Source organism: Canis aureus, chromosome 2 (genome assembly GCF_053574225.1).
Source record: "Canis aureus isolate CA01 chromosome 2, VMU_Caureus_v.1.0, whole genome shotgun sequence".
Taxonomy (NCBI): domain Eukaryota; kingdom Metazoa; phylum Chordata; class Mammalia; order Carnivora; family Canidae; genus Canis; species Canis aureus.
The window spans coordinates 91,574,610-91,595,047 of NC_135612.1; the positions used below are offsets into that span (position 1 = coordinate 91,574,610).

Here is a 20,438-nt window from a genome sequence, read left to right on the forward strand (position 1 = left end):
AGCTAAGTCTCAAAATGAGATGCCCTCAGTATGACATGCATATCTAATTTCTTCCATGGCTGCATAAAGTAAGCTAGAAAAGCATTCTCAACCGCTCCTGACAGCTTTTATCACAGGCTATTCAACAAATGTTTTCTGTCCACTTGTCCAAGAAAGCTGATTAGACAAAACAGCCGGTGGAGGCAGAAAGGAAAACATTCACTACTTACCAAGGGAATACAAAAGACATTTAAAATGAGTGAACAGCAGACACAGAAATGATTCTGGGAAGAATTACATACACATTTTTTTTATTGTAAAATTGTCAGGAGCGCGGTACTCTACAGTGTTGGAGGCTGATGTGCCATTACGTGGTAGGATAGATGGGATTCTTTGGTTTTTACATCAAATGGATCTAATGCAGGCTCCCACTGAATACAAAATTCACCTCTGTGTGGTTCCCAGGTCACTGCTGTCGAGACGATTTCTCAGAAAATCTACATGATCTGGAATGTCCAAAACACATAGGAGCCTCCGTTCAGAAAAAGATTATCCTGAAGCCCTGGATCTTCTCCTACTTCTTATAATCAATTTGCTCCTTTCAAACGGAGTCAAGGGTTATTGGTAGTTAATATGGAGAAAGGAGTCTTCCGTCTGTCCCTTTCTCCCCAACACACAAGCAAGGGAAGGTTGGTGTTCATTACAAAATTTCAAATTCCCATCTTTTCATCTCTTACAGGATTCCTTCACTACTATAGTCGAGCAATTCTGATCTTAGTTGAACATCCCCCAATGCTTTTGCTTTATCTTTTCTCCGTCACATTCCAGTTTCCCATGTCCTCCACCCGCTTGACAGATCATCCGTGGACAGATGAGGCCTGGCTGGGAGGGAGCAAAAGAAGAAAGGAGAAGAAGGAGGAAGTGGGCTTCGAGTTTTGTGTCTGAGGGGCACATGGCTCCTCGGCCACGCCCACATGAGTCCAAAGTCCCTGCGAATTTAGGTAGAGAGCCAAGCCAACTCACCCTGCCCATTCCTCTTCTGGCTCAAACGTTACTAACCAGGTCCAGGAAGGACCTTGGCACTTGTAGAGGTCAGCTTAAGGGTTTCCGGGAAACTTCTGCGGGATTTGATTCCTATGATACATGAGAATTTAGCTATGGAATTGCTTTAGAACCAACATCTAAAAAAAAAAAAAAGAAAAGAAAGAAAGAAAGAAGAAAGAAAGAAAGAAAGAAAGAAAGAAAGAAAGAAAGAAAGAAAGAAAGAAAGAAAAAGAAAGAAAAGAAAGAAAGAAAAAAGAAAGAAAGAAAGAAAGAAAGAAAGAAAGAAAGAAAGAAAGAAAGAAAGAAAGAAAGAAAGAAAGAAAGAAAATCGTAAAATATCCTAGTGGATTTTTCACAGATTGGTGCTATTTTTTATCTTTAGATTAGAAGTGAAGAACAGATCTGCAGTAGTCAGACCTCATGGATTCAGATCTGAGGTTTACTAGTAAGTAGCTCTGTAAACGTAGACCAGGGTGTGAGCCTCTCTGTGCTTCAATCTTTTCATCTGTAAAATGGGGATGGTTATTAAATTTCATTTACAGGCATTAAATGCATGGCTTTTATGCATTGTAATGGCTCAATGCATATTGATTATTACCCTTTCTCCTCTTTACAGCAAGACTATCTTTAACTAGGGGTAGTTGAATCTACCTACAATTTTGGAGGTACCATAACCAGTTTGGATGTAAGATATTTTAACATTTTATATGTACATATACATGTACACATGTGATATACACACACACACACTCTGAAAGTCCTGAGTCAGAAAATAATAAAAGCGAAACTAACTTTGCCTGGTTTTCTAAGGGTAGACTCCCATTATTTTCCCTAACTACATCACCATGACAACTTCCTCTATAAGAAGAAAATATAAGGGACAGCACAGCAGCCTGGGTTGAGAGGAGGCAGTTGTATTGCTCTCTTGACCAGTAAACCATGTTGACTTGAGACCATCTTCCCCCGGGTTCTCGGTTTCTTTATAAATGATGCAATTTTATCTTTGGAATGTATTAAAGTATAAATGAACGCTCTAATCAAAAAGGTAAGGCTGATTCAGATAATCTCTGCACCCCTCTCTTCTTCTCCTTTCGATGCTGTAATCCTGTCCAGAAAAAAAAAAAATTTACATCTGAGTATTTCTGTATAAAAGCATTCCATACACATGACCCCATTTGCTCCTCATGGAGAGAATTAAATTCAATTAATATCTATGGCAGACCCACTATGTCCTCATTGCTGTGTTTGTTTTATACCAGTCTTTCCCTTCAAAAAAAAAAAAAATCCTTTACCTTTCTCACTGGAGGACGCTGACACACAGTAGCTAAATGATCTGCTCTCGTTCACACAGACGACTTGGGTGACTGGCTGCGGAGCATTGGCCAGGCCTGGGTCTCATGCTCTCCCCCAAATCCAGAGGGTGAGGTCTTCCCACCTGCATCATAGACAATGAAAAAGAGGAGAGAAGATGTTCTTCAGATAGAAGAAATGGGCCATTTTACCTCACAGGGAGATCTAGCCAGACAAAATCACATGCTCCCTCTAGTTATTGTGAACACAGAGCCTTTTTCTCCTCCCCATCCTCTATCCTACTGTCAAGTAAATTTTCGAAAGAACCATTCATTAAAACAGAGTCTGTCAGTGACTCGGTTGGAGTATAAAATTAAAATGTCTGAACCTGTCACCCTTTCTGATCTGGCCGCATTGATCTTTCCAGTGTCATACGTCCTCCCTCCCTCTGCTGCTCACTGAGTCTGTGGTCTATGTCAAGAAGTCCTTCGTGCGGCTTCATGCGTCCACACCTCTTTCTTCTACCCTGTAATTTTACCCCTCTTTCTCTGTATGGAGAAGCATAGCCTTCCTTTATGTGTCTGTCCATGTGTCATTTTCCTGGTGTCTTCCTCCCTGGAGAGCGTCACTCACCCTTCTTGTTACCACCTCATCTTCCCAGCCTCTGGGAGGGCACATATCGGTCTCAATGAGTCAGATGAGTGTCCGTTGGATCTGAATCCCTTCCTCCATACCCCAATGCCCTGCGGGCTTCTTAAGTGAACCTCTTTTCTGTTGCATTTTGATACTCTTGGAGTCTAGCACAGAGTCCACAGTAAAGTGAGTGCTCCAAAAATATTTTCAAGGTTTGTGATTTACTGACTGGCTGAATGAAGGTATAAATAAGCACATTTGTGTATGTGATCTGAATTGACTCCTAACTTTGGGCCACTCTTCTTTCAAATTTCTTTGTTGAAAGGAAATACTTTGAGACCAACTCAAAAGGGATATTAATATCAAATATTTTAGAAACAGTCAAAGGCCTCATGAACTTGGGGGCATTTTCCAACCATATGCTTTTCATCTCCTGGTTCAGCTGATATAGTATGGAAGTAATTGAATAGCCACTCTTTTCTGGGATGTCAACATACATTTATCAAGGTTTCCAGGCGGTTAGTTTCTCCTTTGAAATTTTAAAAGATGTGACTCTTGGCAATACAACATAAACATTAGATTATATTCCTGATTTTTGCTTAAGAACTATCATTTGATTCATCTGCCAAGATAACTTCATTATGTCCTTGGGGCAATTCAATACACCAGCTATTTGTGTCTCCATTTTTCACATTCACCAAGCAAGAGCTCCAAATCCTAAAAGAAGCCAGCACGAACCTTCAGGAGGTAGAGTTAGAAGGTAGGGCAGAGGGAGAGCATTAACTACTGAGGGTTTTCAGAGACTTGTTAAAAACAAGATACAAAAAAAAAAAAAAAAAACAAGATACAATATCCCCGTCACACACACACACACACACACACACACGCCATCAAAATAACTTCTCTGTCTTGTCTTTTCTTCTTCCCATCAACGAGTTTTGAGTTAATGTAGGTTTTACGCCAACTGCATCTTTTCAGACATTGTAGTTCTTTATTCACACAATGCATTGCATACTAGTTAGTGGCAAACACGGGTCATCCTTGATCATAACACATGTACAGTCCCGGCCACATTCTACTTTAAATGCCAAGCACAGAACCTTAAGGCTGGGTTGACATGAGAAAGAAGATCCTGGACTCTGGTATATGAGGACTAAGAGGGATGAGGGCAGCAGCCCCAATCACAGCATTGTGAGGAAGAACGAACACTTGGCCAGATCAGGGCTGCGTTTCTTAGGAGACTGAGTAGCTGAACCCATCAGAGCACTGGAATGTCCTACCAGGGGAGCTTCACAGATGGGTGTGTCGGCGCGATCTCTGAGAGACTCATCTGAGTTGAAACAGCCTTGCACTCATTAGCCAGGGGGTTAAGAAAGTGGCTCCGATCACCGACGGTGGAGGAGGGAATGGACTAGAGATATTGGGCCAATTAAAGGTCTCCGAAAGCAGAACTTGGGTGCTGGGAAAAGTTGTCCAAAAGAGTGACAGAGACTGAAACCTATTAACCCAAACTAGCTCAGCCAAAGCACAAATTCATGTCGAATTTCCCCAGACTGCCTCAGGGAGGTAACGCAGAAAAGGGTTGATGGCCAGTCCCGTGGACCTGACTTTGAAGCTAGTCCTTGTATTTACCATATGTATGACTTTGGAAAAATCACTTAACCTCTTTTATGCCTCCCGTCAGTGTCAAACAGGATGTTTTCAGCAGCAACTAACGAATCAGAACAAAAACATCTGATCCAGCCTGACATTCAAAGAGAGTAAATGCATCATCTGCTGATCAAACTGGAAGTCCTCCTTAGTCCTGTCATGGTGGCAAAATGTCTGCAGCGGTTTCTGACTTTGTATCTGCTCACTGTTAAATTGAGAGGGAATTTGCTTCGGGACATCTCTTTTCAGAGTGAGAAGGATCTTTTCCCCTGAGAGCCTCCAGCAAGCCTTTTCAGCCCAAAGTGGGTCACGTGCCTATTCCTACACCAGTTCCTGTGACCAGGCAACACCATGGACTTAACATCTTAGGCCTGAATTCCTGAACACAAATCATTGGCAAGGGTTGGAGCTATTGCTAAACCAATGGAGACCTCTCCCAGAGCTGGGGATGACATCAATTTTCAGGGAATTGTTTGATCTATGTTGGAAAAGGTGAGTATCTGAACCAAATAGATACTTAGAAAGGAAGAACTAGGAAACAACTCAGGTAGGAAGCCAACAATAACACCTACAAGGCTCCTCATCTATAAAAGGGGGATAGTGATAATAATGCCCACCTCGGAAGCTGTCGGGGGCTTAAATGAGCTAATTCATCAAAAGCATGTAGCTCAATAAACGTGGTAGTGGTTGTTTCGTGACTATGATTACTATTATTATTTCCCCCACGCTGTGTCTTTCCTGCTAAAACCACCTGCTGTATTTTGCTGTTCCCCCGTCTGCCTTATCCCCGGTGTTTGGGTCTCTGTCCACTCTCTTTTCATTGGCTCATCTATTTGGTCCTTGACACTACGTTTGCACAATTGCACTTAATCAAGAAACAAGAACACCAGCACCGTCCTTTAAAGATGTGGGCTCCAATCTCCTCAAAGTCACCAAACACTTACTGATGTCTCATGATAGTAGGAACAACGAGGAATACACAACTGAACCAGACAAAGCCAGTGAGTTTGCAAAGTTCACAGCGCTGATGTCCAGCAGCGTGGCTGGCGCCTGGTTGACGTCCGGTAAACTCGGATGGATTAAGCTGACGTCTAATAGGACTAACATATGTGTACAAATAGTTGATGTAAACCAAGTTGTGATAAGCACCATAGCAGAGATATAAATAAGGCATTTTAGGAGTTGGCGACAGTTGAGGTAGAGATATTAATTCCAACTGGGATGTGATCTGGAAAGATTTCTTTGATGAGTAGAAGTCGGAGCCAGAGGGTAAAGAATTCTAGCTCAAGTTTAGGCCAATGAATGTATGTGCTCCATTTCCAACCACCAGACGTATTCTTGTATCCCATCTGTCCATTCTGTGCGTGAAATAAATTTCGACAGTTAAACTTTATCAATTGCTTATCTTGGAGGGTTTTCTGATTTTAGTTGGATAAAAACTGATGTTCAGGGAAGTTTTCACTAAATATCACATATCCTGCCTATTAAGTAATAAGTTCTAAAACAGAATACCAGACGAGCGGCATCCGAGAACCAAGATCCAAACCTGCTTTCCCCTGCGTGTATGTATAGTTTCTTGATGAGGCAAGTCAAAGTCTGACATCGTTTCCTGTGGTCTTCAGAATGTGCTTGTTCAGCCCACACAACCCTGCTATTTATTACTCCACATTTAGTTTGCCTTCAGTAATGAAAAAGATTCAGAGATAACAAGATGAATACTCGGAGGTTACAGAAAACCTGGCTTCGGTTTCGAGCCAGAAATAACTTGTAGCACAAGCTGGAAACTCAAAATAACAGCGTTAATAAGAGGGGAATAAGCATAGCTCTGTGATTTTTAACTGAGTGACCATCGCTGTGAAAACAACATTGCCACCAACTGGTGTAATTTTTTATCATTCATTATCATGACTAGCAGAAGGCATGTCGTGCAGATAGAGACAGCGTAGGAAGAGGTCCAGTTGGCAATTGTTGAATCTCAGCACATTATGCACGGCAGTGAAAAAACAAAATGGATTTCAATTCTCCAGACGCTCCATCGTTGCGGTGTACTGTAACAACAAAAGACAAAGCCTCTGGTTCCAAGCATACCGAGTGTGTTTTCATAATTTCTGTCTCAGTGTGCAGTTCTCAATTTTTCTTAATAAAGCAGGTGGTTAAAAAAGGAAACTCTGGCATACTGATCTCCACAATGTTTTGACAACATTTGTTATGATTCCTATCACATGAGATATTTAAAATATTATTCTCGTTCTGTCATAAAAGTGAAAGCTTTTCTTCCCCCCTTAAGCATAAAATAAGCCATATGGATAAATTCAGGAAATTTTTCCAAAGGGACATAATCATTTTATTGAGATATCAAATCTGATATTTTCCCTTAGAAATCCAAACCCAAGACTGAGCTCGCAAGTGATAAAGACGAGTTAACGTAAACTATAAACAACTCCGTTGATAGTACAGGGCTCTTTTTTTTTTTTCATTGTATAAAACAAGGTAAACATGATGTGTAATTATGAAGAAAAGACTTGAAAGTTGATATCTGTAAGGCACCCTTTGTTAGAGGTTCTCAGTGGAGAATTTATAATGCTTTTGAGATTTTTTAATAGTTTCCATGGTAATCACTCTTCAAAATACATGAAAAAAAAATTGAGATTGACTAGAAAAGAAGACATAAAAGGTTGCCATGAGTAGCATCCCGAGCCTTCTATCCCCTGGCATGTCTGCAGAGGTGTGTGTGTGCTCTCGTCTTCTCGTCCCCCTCCAGCTGTGACACACACACACACACAGTGGATGTGGGCAGAGACACGCCACTTCTGAATCTGAACTCACAATTCCCGGAAGATCACAGGTAAAGAGGCACTGGCATCCATTCACAAAGAAGGCTGCTTGGGAGAGCTTGGGTTGAGAATATTCAATATATTTTTCCATATACTGCATCCGGATAATCGTTGACATTAAAACAACAACAACAACAACAACAACAAACAACCCAGAGTATTAAATAGACTGAGGCTAAGATCTCTCAAGTAGTTCGATTCTGTTTCAGAGTCCAGACTATCCTGTCCATCTTCATGAACATCAGAGGGATCTTTAGCCAGAGTGTAGCATCTCAGAATCTTGGTTGCGACATGGGACATGGGACGTAATGCTAACAGTTTATAGATTATAGAGTTAAAGGTGTTTGCCAATAAACAGTTACCCAATAAAAAGTTACTGAGCACATATACTAACAATATGCCAGCTATTGTTCTAGATTCTGGGAATATCAGTTAATAAAACAGAAAAAAAATCTCTTATCGTCACACAGCTATGGTCTAAAGAAGAGAGACGGGTAATAAACAAACATACAGGATGATACGTTAGAAGAGGATAAAATTCTATGGAAAAAACTAGAGTAAGAGGAATTAGGGGTACAAAAGCATTAACAATATTGCTAGCTTTTATAAATTTGATGCTGTAAAACCTTATCAAAAGATGTTATAATCTGCCCGACTTGACTATGCTGGGCATGGCTTGCTCTGGACAACCCGATAAAATGTCTGAGTCACCTAGCTTGGTGTCTACACCTCGTTGGGAGGAAGATCCCTCTCAAGGGCACGCTTTTCAAATACAAACCAACCAATCCACGGTCCATACCTTAACCACTTCCCTTCCTGGGCTCCCACACAACAGGCCACCATCTACCTGCCCTCATAACCCCAGGGCCAGGTGCCAGACAATTAAGGACAGTCCTATGTCCCAGAGGATGCTGAAATCACTCAAACCAGCCAATCCTAAACCTCCTTGCCTTGCCTCATCCATCCCCTCCCTCAGAAACCACGATCAAGGCTCTTGCCCACAGTTTCCCCCTCCCTCTGCCTAGTAAGTAATCCTGAGGCACCTGCCCTGCCTGCCCTCCCATAGCGTGGCACGCTCCCTCCCCTTGGGCACTGTGAATGATGAACGATATATTTTTTAAAGATTTATTTATTCATTTATTCGAGAGTAGGGAGAGCAAGAGAGGGACAAGGCAGAGGGAGAGAGAATCCTCAAGCAGACCCCACACTGAGTGGAGGCCCACGCGGGGCTGGATGTCACAACCCTAAGATCATGACCTGAGTGGAAACCAAGATTCCCACGTTTAACCGACCAAGCCACCCACGTGTCCCATGAACTATGCTTTTAATAGCTGTTGTTCCCTGACCTGTGGGCCTACCATGGCTCGAATGTTCTATTAACACGCTATATTTTTAAATGATAGGCCCGGAGGCGTGGGCCGAGAGATCAGGGCAGGACTCCACGTGAAAGCGACATCTGATTAAAGTCTCCAAAGAAGAGGTGTGATTCTTGTGGACGATTAAGGGAAGAGGGAGCAGCCAGGCCAGACTCCTGGTGGTTTGTGCCTGGTGAGGCTGAGGAACAGTGTGCGTGACCCGAGGTGAGGGAGCGAAGCACCGCAAGGTAAGGGAGGCCGGAGAGCTAACGAGGGCTAGACCAGATGAAAACCTGCAGCTTGGCTAGATTTGGTTACTTCTCATGAAAGAAAGGAAGGAAGGGTTCCTAAAAATGAAATCTCAGGGATGTTTCAGGTAACAGAAGGAAGTCCACTGGCCCAAAGAGTAACCAAGAAAATACAATGGATTACGAGTAAGTTCCGTCGTGTTTTAGGGAAGTCATCGCCCATTAGTACTTGGCTCGGAAGCTGCTCCCTCCATCAAACCCACGGAGGCAGAACCCAGGAGTCCACTGCACAGTGGCAAGGGAGGGGAGAGGAGACTAAGGGTAGGGTCGAAGCCCAACAGAACGGCAGCCCTAGGAAAAGGAAACAGTGGGGGGCAAGACCCCAGAGCAATCCTGAGAAGAAGAATAAACCACGGGCAAGTTGAGGTTGATTTTATTTCAGTTTTGCTCAGGAGCACAAGCATCCTGGAAGTGCTCAGAGGCAGCTTGAAAAGGGTTTGAGTCTACGATGCTGGAACCAAAGTAGAGGTGACGGCAGTAGAGGTGCGGAGACCCATCATCTTTGAAGTTGAGAGGAAGGGTTGGGTGATGGATAAAGATGCGTTGAGGAAGCCACAGAAGTCCCGGTAGGGGGCTGCGACCATGTTGCTACCTGTTCAAATGCGTAGAACTGCATCAGGGAGGGAGGACCCTGCAGAGGACAGTAACCCATCTGGTAAACCTGACTACCCCGCGCAGACCCCCGCTCCAGGGCCCATCCTGGCTTTAATATATGAATTTAATACACGGAGTTTAGTCCATAGCAGGAACCAAGTAGTGTCCCTGCTTGACCGTTGTTCCCAAGAAGTCGTCAAGCTGAATTTGCTGTCAATGTTACAGGCCTGCCTAACCCTCCAACCTATTTTTTTTTTTTTTTTTGGTCCTATGAGCAAATAGTACAGACCCGCTTAGAAAGTTAACTTTTAAATTTTGATTAACTTAAAATGAGGGACGCTGTAGCACGTGAACAACGGTCCAGCGTTTCGTTAGAATGCCTTCGAGGAATCAGAAGACACACTCATTCAAGAAATATGTTTTTTTTTTTTAAGGGGGTTGATAAGTAGTTATCTTTTTTCTTTTCTTTTTTTTTTTAAGATTTACTCATTTATTCATGATAGACAGAGAGAGAGAGAGAGAATGGCAGAGACACAGGAGGAGGAAGAAGCAGGCTTCCATGCCGGGAGCCCGACGCGGGACTCGATCCTGGGACTCCAGGATCTCGCCCTCGGCCAAAGGCAGGTGCTAAACTGCTGAGACACCCAGGGATCCCCCAAGAAATACTTTCTTGACCACAGGTAACACCACACGACAGTTAAGGCGGCGGGGGGGGGGTGAACATGAGGACATCGGCCCTCCCCGTCTTCTCCACCTACAGTTTCTGCCCGGACTCCATCCCTTCTCCTACCAGAAAACCGTGGGGAAGGATATTCATAACTTCTTTAACTACATTTCCTTTTAAATTAAACACTTGTAAAAAAAAATGACAACTTGTAAAATCAATATCACTGCAGATCTAAGATGTTTTTTACCGGTTTTTCTCCGAGCTGGCTCCAATTTATATTCCCACTTACGAGGAAGCCTATGCTGCCTGAAGCCTGGGTAGTGGGGTTTGGGGAGGAGCATACAAGGAAAGGGGGGAGCCCACTGCAGACCCCCTTTGTCCAGGAGCCCCCCAGTAACGCGTGAGCCCCGCCCTCGGGCATGCATCACTCTGTCTCTGCGGCTGAAGGTGTTGGCATCTGGCTGACAATTCCCGTCCCGGGAGGTAGAGGAAATGATTATAGAAAAGAGCTTGTATTTGACCAGGGAGAAGGAATCGGTTGGTGAAGGGGATGTGACGGGAACGCGGGAAGAAAACGACCGTCCTCCAAAATGCCCTCCTCATTCCCATGACAACCAGTCTCAACAGTCTGTCTCAACAACCCCAAAGTACCTGCGCATTTGTCAGCTCATCCTTCCCCAGTGCGGTGTCGGTGTCGGTGTCGGTGTCAGTGTCGGAAACCCCCACCTCCAGCTGTGTTCGCTCCCTTCTCTGCGTGTGAGGCTGGCTTCCCGCAGGGAGGAATCCACGCAACCACTTTCACAGAGCAGAGACTCCGAGAATTTGTTTTGCTAAACAGGTAACACCACTCGACAGGTGGTGGGGGGTGAATATGAGGACGTCCGCCCTCCCCGGCTTCTCCTCCCCGACGAGTACAGTTTCTGCCCCGACTCCATCACTTCCCTTTGCTTTGGGCTAATCCCGCAGCGAAGGCCATCGAGTATCCACGGAGCTAATGCCCCGAAAGGCACTCATTTGGAAAGTTCCCTGAAGCTCTACAGCTTCATGAGGGGGAATCAGAGGCCCGCCAGGTGGAAGGTCTTAGAGAGCGCCTCATCTCCTGGGTTGGCTGCACCTCCGGGGAAGCCAGAGCCTGGGCTGCCAGCAGGCCTCGCCGGAAGCCACAGGAGGGTCGGGGTCGCTGTGGGAATAGGGCCTCCTGGCTCCTGCTCCGCAAGGTGACCTGCCTTCTCCAGCCTCTCCGTGAGACTCAGACTTCTCTCGTTGGCCACGTACTCAAAGCGTAATGATCGTAGACACAAGGGCGGTGGCATATGCACAACCCTCCCTGTTCACGCTCTAGTGGGAGAGAAGAAAACCACAGAAGAGGTAACCATTCCGCCATGCGAGCTAGACCAGAGCGGGTGGACGGGGAGCTGGGCCAGCAGGGCATCTCCAGCACGGCTGGCTGCGAGGAAGCCCGGTTCATCCTGATGCACTTGGGCCAGAAGGGCCTGCGGGTGTCTGAGTGAGCCAGGCATCTTCCCAGAACAGTCTCCTCTTTCTGGACAACACTCCCCGGAGCAGCGGTCAACTCCCCAGGGAAGATTTTGCTTTCATCTCTCCCTACTTTCCACACCACGGAGCCCTGGGGTTCCCTCGCCACCCTTCACTCTTCCGTCTTCCAAAACGGGTGGTTCCTTGGCTTCTCCACCGGTTTAGGAGCCCATCCAGAACAGAAATAATGTCCTATGTGTCGTTGTAGCCCAGCACCCAGCATTTAGTAGATGGGATGAATTTTCATCAAACCCACTGTGAGTAAGGGTTAGGTGAATGATTGTAACAAGCCAGTTGAATGTCTATCTTTAATCATTATGTTGATTCTGTTAGTAAACTGCCTTTTAACGCGGTTTTTTAACTCCTCTTCTTAGACACTAACCACGTTCCTATTCTTGTCTCAAAATCAAGGCACTGATGTCTGACTCTGGGACCTCCTGAGGGACCTAGGGAATCAATTCCCTACAAGAAATTGTCTTAAGCTAAACACTGAGACAGAAACTCACAGTTGGTTTAAAATTACTGAACCGAGAGCCCTTTCACTTGAAATAGACTTCTCCTTCCTCAAAGTCGCGTCCATGTTCTAATGCTGCCTTCTAAATACCCCCTGGAATTATAATGAATTTGTTACAAGACAAAGACTTCATGGCTCTTCTGTTAACACATCTTGTCCCATGTGTCATGCTATAGGGTGGCTTTGAAGATTGTCATTCTTGACCTGATTGGCTACAGAGAATCAAAATGTCAGTACATAAATAATATTTGTATTTTATTTATTTATTTTTTAGTACATAAATACATTTAAAAGTCCCAACTCCCATAACAGTTACCACTGATATGTGGGAGTTTGGTCCGTGGTAAGCAGGACCCAACCTGGTGCCTTCTACTGTGTTCCACAGGAAATCCAACCAGGTTCACAATCCTGTAATTTTGTTTGGATTTGTTTTCTAAAGATTACATTGTCCCAAGACACTGTGAGGATTAGCTTTCGGGCAGTAGGAAGAAATTGTTGTACCTTCTATTTATACTTTTCAATTTGGAAAGTCCCTGCTCCGCAAGGATGGGAAGATGAGAGAACAGGAGGTTTCACACCAACATGTAAATACTTTTTTACAGAAATAACACATGTCAGTTTTGCCCAGAAGTGGCACATGGTTATACCTAACCAGGTGGCAAAGAAATAAATAAATCCCTCAACACACCTAGATGTAGAGGGAACCCAGATATTGAGGAATAACGGTGACGCTTGCGATTCTAACCCTCATAAAGTAGAAAGGTGACTTGAAACAATTTCTTTCAAACATATTAATTGAAGATAATACAATTCAAGCACAAAATGCAAATAAAAATGAGTAAGGGAAAGAAATCACAACTGTAGTCCTCCTATTCCTGTTACAAGCTATATATTAGCAAAATAAATAATAAGCACTCACAAAATCTGATAAAAAGTCCTATGTCCACATAGTCACAGTATTAAGAAGACCTTGATATCTGTGGTCATTAATCATGACCCTCGCTTTCTATGTATATCACATGTAGGTGGATCAGCCAGTATGTGTGTACGTGATTGATAGATTGCTATGCCTTGTTCAATAACCTAGCACCCTATATAAAGGTCTTCCTCTCTACATGTGTGCACATGTGTGCGCCCATATAGATGTGTGTATAAATAATGTATGATACTGTAAAGAGTGCAAAATAAATACCTATGGTAGCTAATAAACCTGCAAATATGAACCTTGGACCTGTTAGGAATGTTGTTCCTGAGAAACCGTTTTATATGGAATCCTCAGAAATGTGCGGGGTCCCTGTGAACTAGGCATTTGCACCTATAACAATAAGACAGGCTCGTAGCCAGAACGTAGGACAGGGTGGAGGGAGATGGCACGTTGGAGAATGCCCTGAGGATGGCAACACACCCCTGACAACCACCTGAAGCTACCTTTGGCCTAGGTTGTTTTATCAACCACTGTAGTTCTCTTAAGGGGAATTTGAGAGACTTGGGGAATATGTACCTCCCTCTGGGAACATGCAAATCCTTTGCCATTTAAGAAACATTTTATTCTTCAACTTGGTCCATTGACATCTTCGCATCGATTATGTTACTCTTGAGTGGTGAAAATGACCAGGTTGAAATGCCAAAGTCAACACAAGCATCGGCTGTTTCTGATTTTGGGTGATTTTTCCAAACAGTTTTTCTCTGGAAAAGGGTCTAGCCAGGTTCCCTGTGATCTCACATGAGAATATTTTTTAAAAGAAAAGAAAGCAGGGAGAAAGAGAAGGAGGAAGAGGAAGAGGAGGAGAAAGGAAGTGATGGTGGTGGGGGAGGAGGAGACATCCACACTGTGTCATAAACGTCCCAACACCCAACATTTCTACTCGCCAAGAGGCTCTCATCACTACAGGTTTGAAGTTTGATAACTGCAGTCACTGCATGTTTCTAAAATTGAGACTAAAACCATGAACAATATGGGGGCGCCCGGGTGACTCAGTCCGTGAAGCGTCCGCCCTGGGCTCAGGTCATGATCTCAGGGTCCTGGGATGGAGCCCCCAATCCGGCTCCCTGCTCAGTGGGGAGCCTGCTTCCCCCTCTCCTCTTGCCTCTCCCCCACCTCCCACCCCCGGCCCATGCTCTCCTTCTCTCTCATATAAATCAGTAAATAAAATCCTGAAAAAATAAATAAAATAAAGTTATGAACAACACGATTTTCTTCATGGACCCAGCAGTTTGTCAAAGAAAGCAGGTAACTCGATTTTCATAACTCGAAGGTTTATGACCATGGGTGATATTATGTATAAATATTAAATCTATTGTTTGCAGACATTTTCAAGTATATTTAGTATTGGTGGAGGATTCTTTACTTACTTCATAAAAATCTAGGTAAGAAGCTGCCTAATAAATAAAGGAGAAATGACGAAACCGAAGTTGTTAGAACACGAAATCAGCACAAACAGAAGCCTGTCTTCCCTGGACTGTTTGTTTCATTGGTTATTACCCTTAATTTTAGAAATCTGTAATTTTAAGTCTTAAGCATACAATTTTTTGTAACGTTCCCAAACATGGACTTTTTTTTTCTCTCTCTCTTTTAATTTTGCCAGAGTGCAGTAAGAAAACAAGGGAAACCCATTAGCTCAGCAAATAGAAACATCATTCCGTGCACTTAGCATCTTTGGGGCGGGTGGGAATACGGCCTCTCAGAGCACAAATGAACATTTGACGAGATCACCTATTTTCTTTCTTATTGAAAAACCAATCTTTTGGGCCAGAACAGGTTATATTTGTTTGCCTTCTTTGTTTTTTAAGCAGAACAGCAGCACGCATTGTTGCTATTTACAGTCATCGTTGCATAGCCTTTTTAAACTTAAGATTTGTTTGTACATTAAAAAAAAAAAAGCTGCTATGGACAAGACCTCAATGGGGTGGTGAGAGATGGAACCCAAAGTCAAATAACTTGGGGTGAATTTATTTTCTTTCACTGATCATGAGGATGATTTCGTTCATATCACAAGAACGGTATTATCGAACCGGCGTTTCGCAGCTGCCGGCTAAGCGAGGCATCCGTCTGAGAAGGTCAGAGGCTCGTGGGGGGCGGGGAGCACGAGAGGTCAGCAAACAGCCCCCAGCACTAGGGCTCGTCCACGCACGGCGCCCGGACCACGTGGGCCGGTCGGGGGGCCGTGGGCCAGGGGAGCCCCTGTGTCCGGCCGCCGAGCCCCGGTGCTCTCTGACTCTGACAGCCGGTCTAATCTCCTTTCACATGTCAGCTCGCCAAATTTCAAAGACTGAAGTCGTATTGCTGTCAGAAATTTTCTAAGTACCTGTGTCCGGGTCCAGTAAAGTATGTGATGGAAAATGTGCGGTGGCCCTGCTTTCTCAGAGCAGATTGAGAATGGAAGCGATTCAAGTCAAGGTGGCCGTTAATCAGAGCTTATCACGCCTTGTTTCTGGGAGATTCAAATTAAAAGACTTTATTTTTTTTTAAGATTTTATTTATTTATTCATGAGAGACACAGGGAGAGAAGCAGAGACCCAGGCAGAGGGAGAAGCAGGCTCCATGCAGGGAGCCCGACATAGGACTCGATCCTGGGACCCTGGGGTCCACCCCAGGCCGAAGGTGACCCTAACTGCTGAGCCACCCAGGGATCCCCAAAGTAAAAGGCTTTAAATTAGGCAACGCACTCAAAACACAGCACAGTGTCCGGAACACAACCCATCCAGGCTGTGGTTGTGGCGTCAGAAACAGCAGCGGCACCAGGGTTGGTGGCCAGAGAGGTCACAGCATCAGAGCAGAGCTCAGCGGACTCCCCTCCCTCCCTCCCTCCCTTCTTCTTCCTTCCTTCCCTCCTTTCTCTCCCCCCTCCCTCCTTCCTTTCCTATCTTCTCCCTTCACATATTTTTAATAATTCTTTGCTTATCCAAATCATATAAACACATGGTAAAAAATTCTAAAAAAATCAAACATCACAGAACAGCTTTAATTAAAAAACAAAACAATCCATACACCTCGTTAAACGAAGGCAAGCTCAGTGTCCATGCTCCTGGTGCGCAGCTCAGAACTCTGGGGTCTGCACAGGTGACGGTGGGCAGGAGGCAGAGGAGCCCAGACGTCTCCCAGCAGGTGCCAACTGCATCACAGGGCCCAGGCCTGGGGGTGGGAGCTCCCATCAGCTCCATGCAGGTGCCCCGCCACAGGCCTCCTCGCCCGGCGGGGTCCCCAGGGTCAGCCAGGTGCCGCGGGGCTGCACCCACCGACGGGCCCTCAGCTCCTCCGAGGCCGCTCCTGACAGGGTTCATGCCGCAGGGACGTCCCTGGTCCCACCTCCTCCCTGTCGTTCGAGGGCGGTGGAAACGGCTCCCAGGAGTCCTTCACCCCCATCGCTCTTCTTACTTTCCCTTGAGGTTAAGGGAGGGGCCCCAAAGGAACGAAGGCTCATCTCTCAGCAGTTCAAAGTATATAAAACCACACTTCTTCCTGGGACATCTGCCGACGCTTCCAGAATTTGGTCCAGGTCTAAGATGTGTTGACATTGATTCTTCCAAACCATATTATTCCATGAATCCCTCCCTTGGAACCTTTTTTTTCCCCTTTCTAAAATCCTGAAAAAAAGAAATCTCTCTCTGGACAAGTTCTCCTTTGGTCTTTGTACTCTTGTCCCTGGAAACAGCTGTTGTAACCAGATTTTTAAAATAAATGATTGTGTTTTTATACACGCAAATCTTTTCTAATATTAACATCTAGACTCCTCGACTTCTAGACAAACCACACATAAATTTTACTCCAGACTCAAAATGAGCTGCAACCTGAAGTTTGCACATGATATTTCACTCACAGCCCCTCCACTGCTATTTCTTTTTTTGTTTTGAGTTTTTTTTATTTAAATTCAATTTGCCAACATATAGTATAACACTCAACGTTCATCCCATCACGTGCCCTCCTCATTCCACTATTTCTTACAAAGACGTACACGTGCATGAAAAGCCTTCCCAAGTCCGCGCTGCTACTGCAGCTGAGTGTCCCGTCAGCAAAGGACGCCAAAGGCTGCAAACTGCGAAACGGTTCATTGTCTTGGTAGTTCCTGACCGTATCAAAGCTGAAAGACACTTTTTTTTTCTTAAAATGTGGTTTCTTCTTGGAGGTCGTGGATCCCAGAGCCCGGAGTCACATCTGCATCATGCATCATGCTCCGGGTGAGGCAGACGTCACCCAAGCAGCAGCTGTGTTTTACAGCTTCTGTGCTGCTTTGAACTTTCAAAATGAAGTTTTTGTTTCACTGCACATCCTTCCAAAGTTAACTTGATAGCAGTTTTTTTCCTATGAGCGATTTATCCAGAGAATCACGGAGGAAAGTCAGAAAGGGGCCCATTGCTAAGACCAGAGTCGGACACCAGCTTTACTGACTGAGCGCCCAATACATGTCGGGCGGGATGCTAAGTGCTTTGCATGAATTCTCTCTTCTCTTTATAGACACTTTACCACTTGGAGGGGATGACGGAAGGAAGAAGGAAGGAGGAAGGAAGGAAAAGGGAGGGAGGGAAAGGAGGAAGGAGGAGGGAGGGAGGGAGGAGGGAGGAAGGAAGGAAGGAAGGAAGGAAGAAAGGAGGAGGGAGGAAGGAAGGAAGGAAGGAAGGAAGGAAGGAAGGAAGGAAGGAAGAGGAAGGAAGGAAGAAGAAGGAGGAAGGAAGGAGGAAAGAAGGAGGGAGGGAGGAAGGGAGGGAGGGAGGGAGGGAGGAAGGAAGGAAGGAAGGAAGGAAGGAAGAAGGGAGGGAGGGAGGGAGGCAGGAAGGAAGGAAGGAAGGAAGGAGAAGGAGGAAGGAAGGAGGAGAGAAGGAAGGAGGGAGGAAGGGAGGGAGGAGGGAGGGAGGGAGGGAGGAAGGAAGGAAGGAGGAAGGAAGGAAGGAAGAAGGGAGGAGGAAGGAAGGGAGGAAGGAAGGAAGGAAGGAAGAAGAAGAAGAAGAAGAAGAAGAAGAAGAAGAAGAAGGAGGAGGAGGAAGGAAGGAGGAAAGAAGGAAGGAGGGAGGAAGGGAGGGAGGAGGGAAGGAGGGAGTGAGGAAGGGAGGAGGAAGGAAGGAAGGAAGGAAGGAAGGAAGGAAGGAAGGAAGGAAGAAGGGAGGGAGGGAGGGAGGAAGGAAGGAAGGAAGGAAGGAAGGAGAAGGAGGAAAGAAGGAAGGAGGGAGGAAGGGAGGGAGGAGGGAGGGAGGGAGGGAGGGAGGAAGGAAGGAAGGAGGAAGGAAGGAAGGAAGAAGGGAGGAGGAAGGAAGGGAGGAAGAAAGGAAGGAAGGAAGGAAGGAAGGAAGGAAGGAAGGAAGGAAGGAAGGAAGGAAAGAAGGAAGGAGAAGGATGAAGGAAGGAGGAAAGAAGGAAGGAGGGAGGAAGGGAGGAAGGAAGGAAGGAAGGAAGGAAGGAAGGAAGGAAGGAAGGAAAGAAGGAAGGAGAAGGAGGAAGGAAGGAGGAAAGAAGGAAGGAGGGAGGAAGGGAGGGAGGAGGGATGGAGGAGGGAGGGAGGGAGGGAGGGAGGAAGGAAGGAAGGAAGGAAGAAGGAGGGAGGGAGGGAGGAAGGAAGGAAGGAAGGAAGGAAGGAAGGAAGGAAGGAAGGAGGAAAGAATGAAGGAAGAAGGGAGGAGGAAGGAAGGAAGGAAGGGAGGGAGGAGGGAGGGAGGGAGGGAGGAAGGAAGGAAGGAAGGAAGGAAGGAAGGAAGGAAGGAAGAAGGAGAGGGGAGGGAGGGAGGGAGGGAGGAAGGAAGGAAGGAAGGAAGGAAGGAAGGAAGGAAAGAGGAAAGAAGGAAGGAAGAAGGGAGGAGGAAGGAAGGAAGGAGGAAGGAAGGGAGGGAGGAGGGAAGGAGGGAGGGAGGAAGGAAGGAAAGAGGAAGGAAGGAAGGAAGGAAGGAAGGAAGGAAGGAAGGAAGGAAGGAAGGAAGGAAAGAGGAAGGAAGGAAGGAAGGAAGGAAGGAAGGAAGGAAGGAAGGAAGGAAGGAAAGGAAGGAAGGAGGAAAGAGCAAGGAAGGAGGGAGGAAGGCAGGCAGGCCCCTGAAGTCCATCGCTGTAGCCTCTGTGCCCTACGTGTGACTCAGCCGTTCCAGATGAGCCTCAGGATCAGCAAAGCCCAGAGGCCAAAAGAGCTTGGGGCCGAGGCTCCTGCGAGGCAGACTCGCCTTCCGCACTACGACATCCACCCCGTGGGCAACCTGCCCAACCCAGACGCATGCATTTCCTTTGTGTACGTCTATGTGCACGTACATTTGCATATATAGGATATAAAAGGTGACCAAAAAAATATATATATGTCTTGTGAATTCTTAAAGCCAAGCTCCGGTAGGGGCCTCTGGGTGGCTGAGTCGATTAAGCTTTGGGCTCTTGGTTTCAGCTCAAGTCATGATCTCAGAGTCGTGAGATCAAGTCCCGTACCGGGCTCCGTGCTTAGTGCAGAGACGGCTGGAGATGCTCTCCCCCTCCCGCCCCTCCGCCTCGTCTTCTCCTCCGGCTCATGTGCATTCTCCCTCTCTCTTAAATTAAAAAAAAAAAAAAAAAAAAAAAAAAAAAAAAAAAAGGCCAAGCTCTGGAAAAAGAATCATATAAAGGTCACTTTATTTTCTATTTTTTTTCAAATCTTAGTATTTTGTTGCAAGAATATAATAAAATATGAAACAAATGAGCTCCAATTCATGCTTTTATAGAACTTGGCTCATCTCGTACGTGGGTGCTTCTCTTTCATCCCTGGCTTCCTGAGGTATAATTGACAAATAAAATCGTACATATTTCAAGTGTACACTAGGATGATTTGATATACATACACCTTGCGAAATGATTACTGCAATTCAGTTAATTCATGTAGGTAGGTACTTATAGGGTACATATAAGGTACTTCATATAGGTAGCTTTTGTGTGCGTGGTGAGAACACGTAGGATCTACTCTCTTAGAGAAGTCTGGGCACCGTGCGGTACATTAGACCCGCAGAACTGAGTCCTCTTGGACGGAGAGACCGTCCCCTCTCACCAGGGTTTCCCGTTTCTTCCGCACTCCGGCCCTTGGCAACCGTCATTCTACTGTC

The 20,438-nt window shown here is 45.4% G+C and overlaps 1 long non-coding RNA gene across 4 annotated transcripts in view; it reads right to left on the reverse strand.

The window, feature by feature from the left end:
* Positions 1–290: 290 nt before the first annotated feature.
* Positions 291–20,438, reverse strand: part of LOC144303310 (uncharacterized) — a 61,379-nt gene continuing 41,231 nt past the window's right edge. For 3 of the 4 annotated variants that reach the window (XR_013370363.1, XR_013370377.1, XR_013370366.1), the window contains 3 exons: positions 2,316–2,458; positions 1,003–2,128; positions 291–861 (listed from right to left, as the gene is read on the reverse strand). This is a non-coding gene — a long non-coding RNA (uncharacterized LOC144303310). The remainder of the gene's footprint in view (positions 862–1,002; positions 2,129–2,315; positions 2,459–20,438) is intronic. The other variant, XR_013370387.1, reaches the window with a different exon arrangement.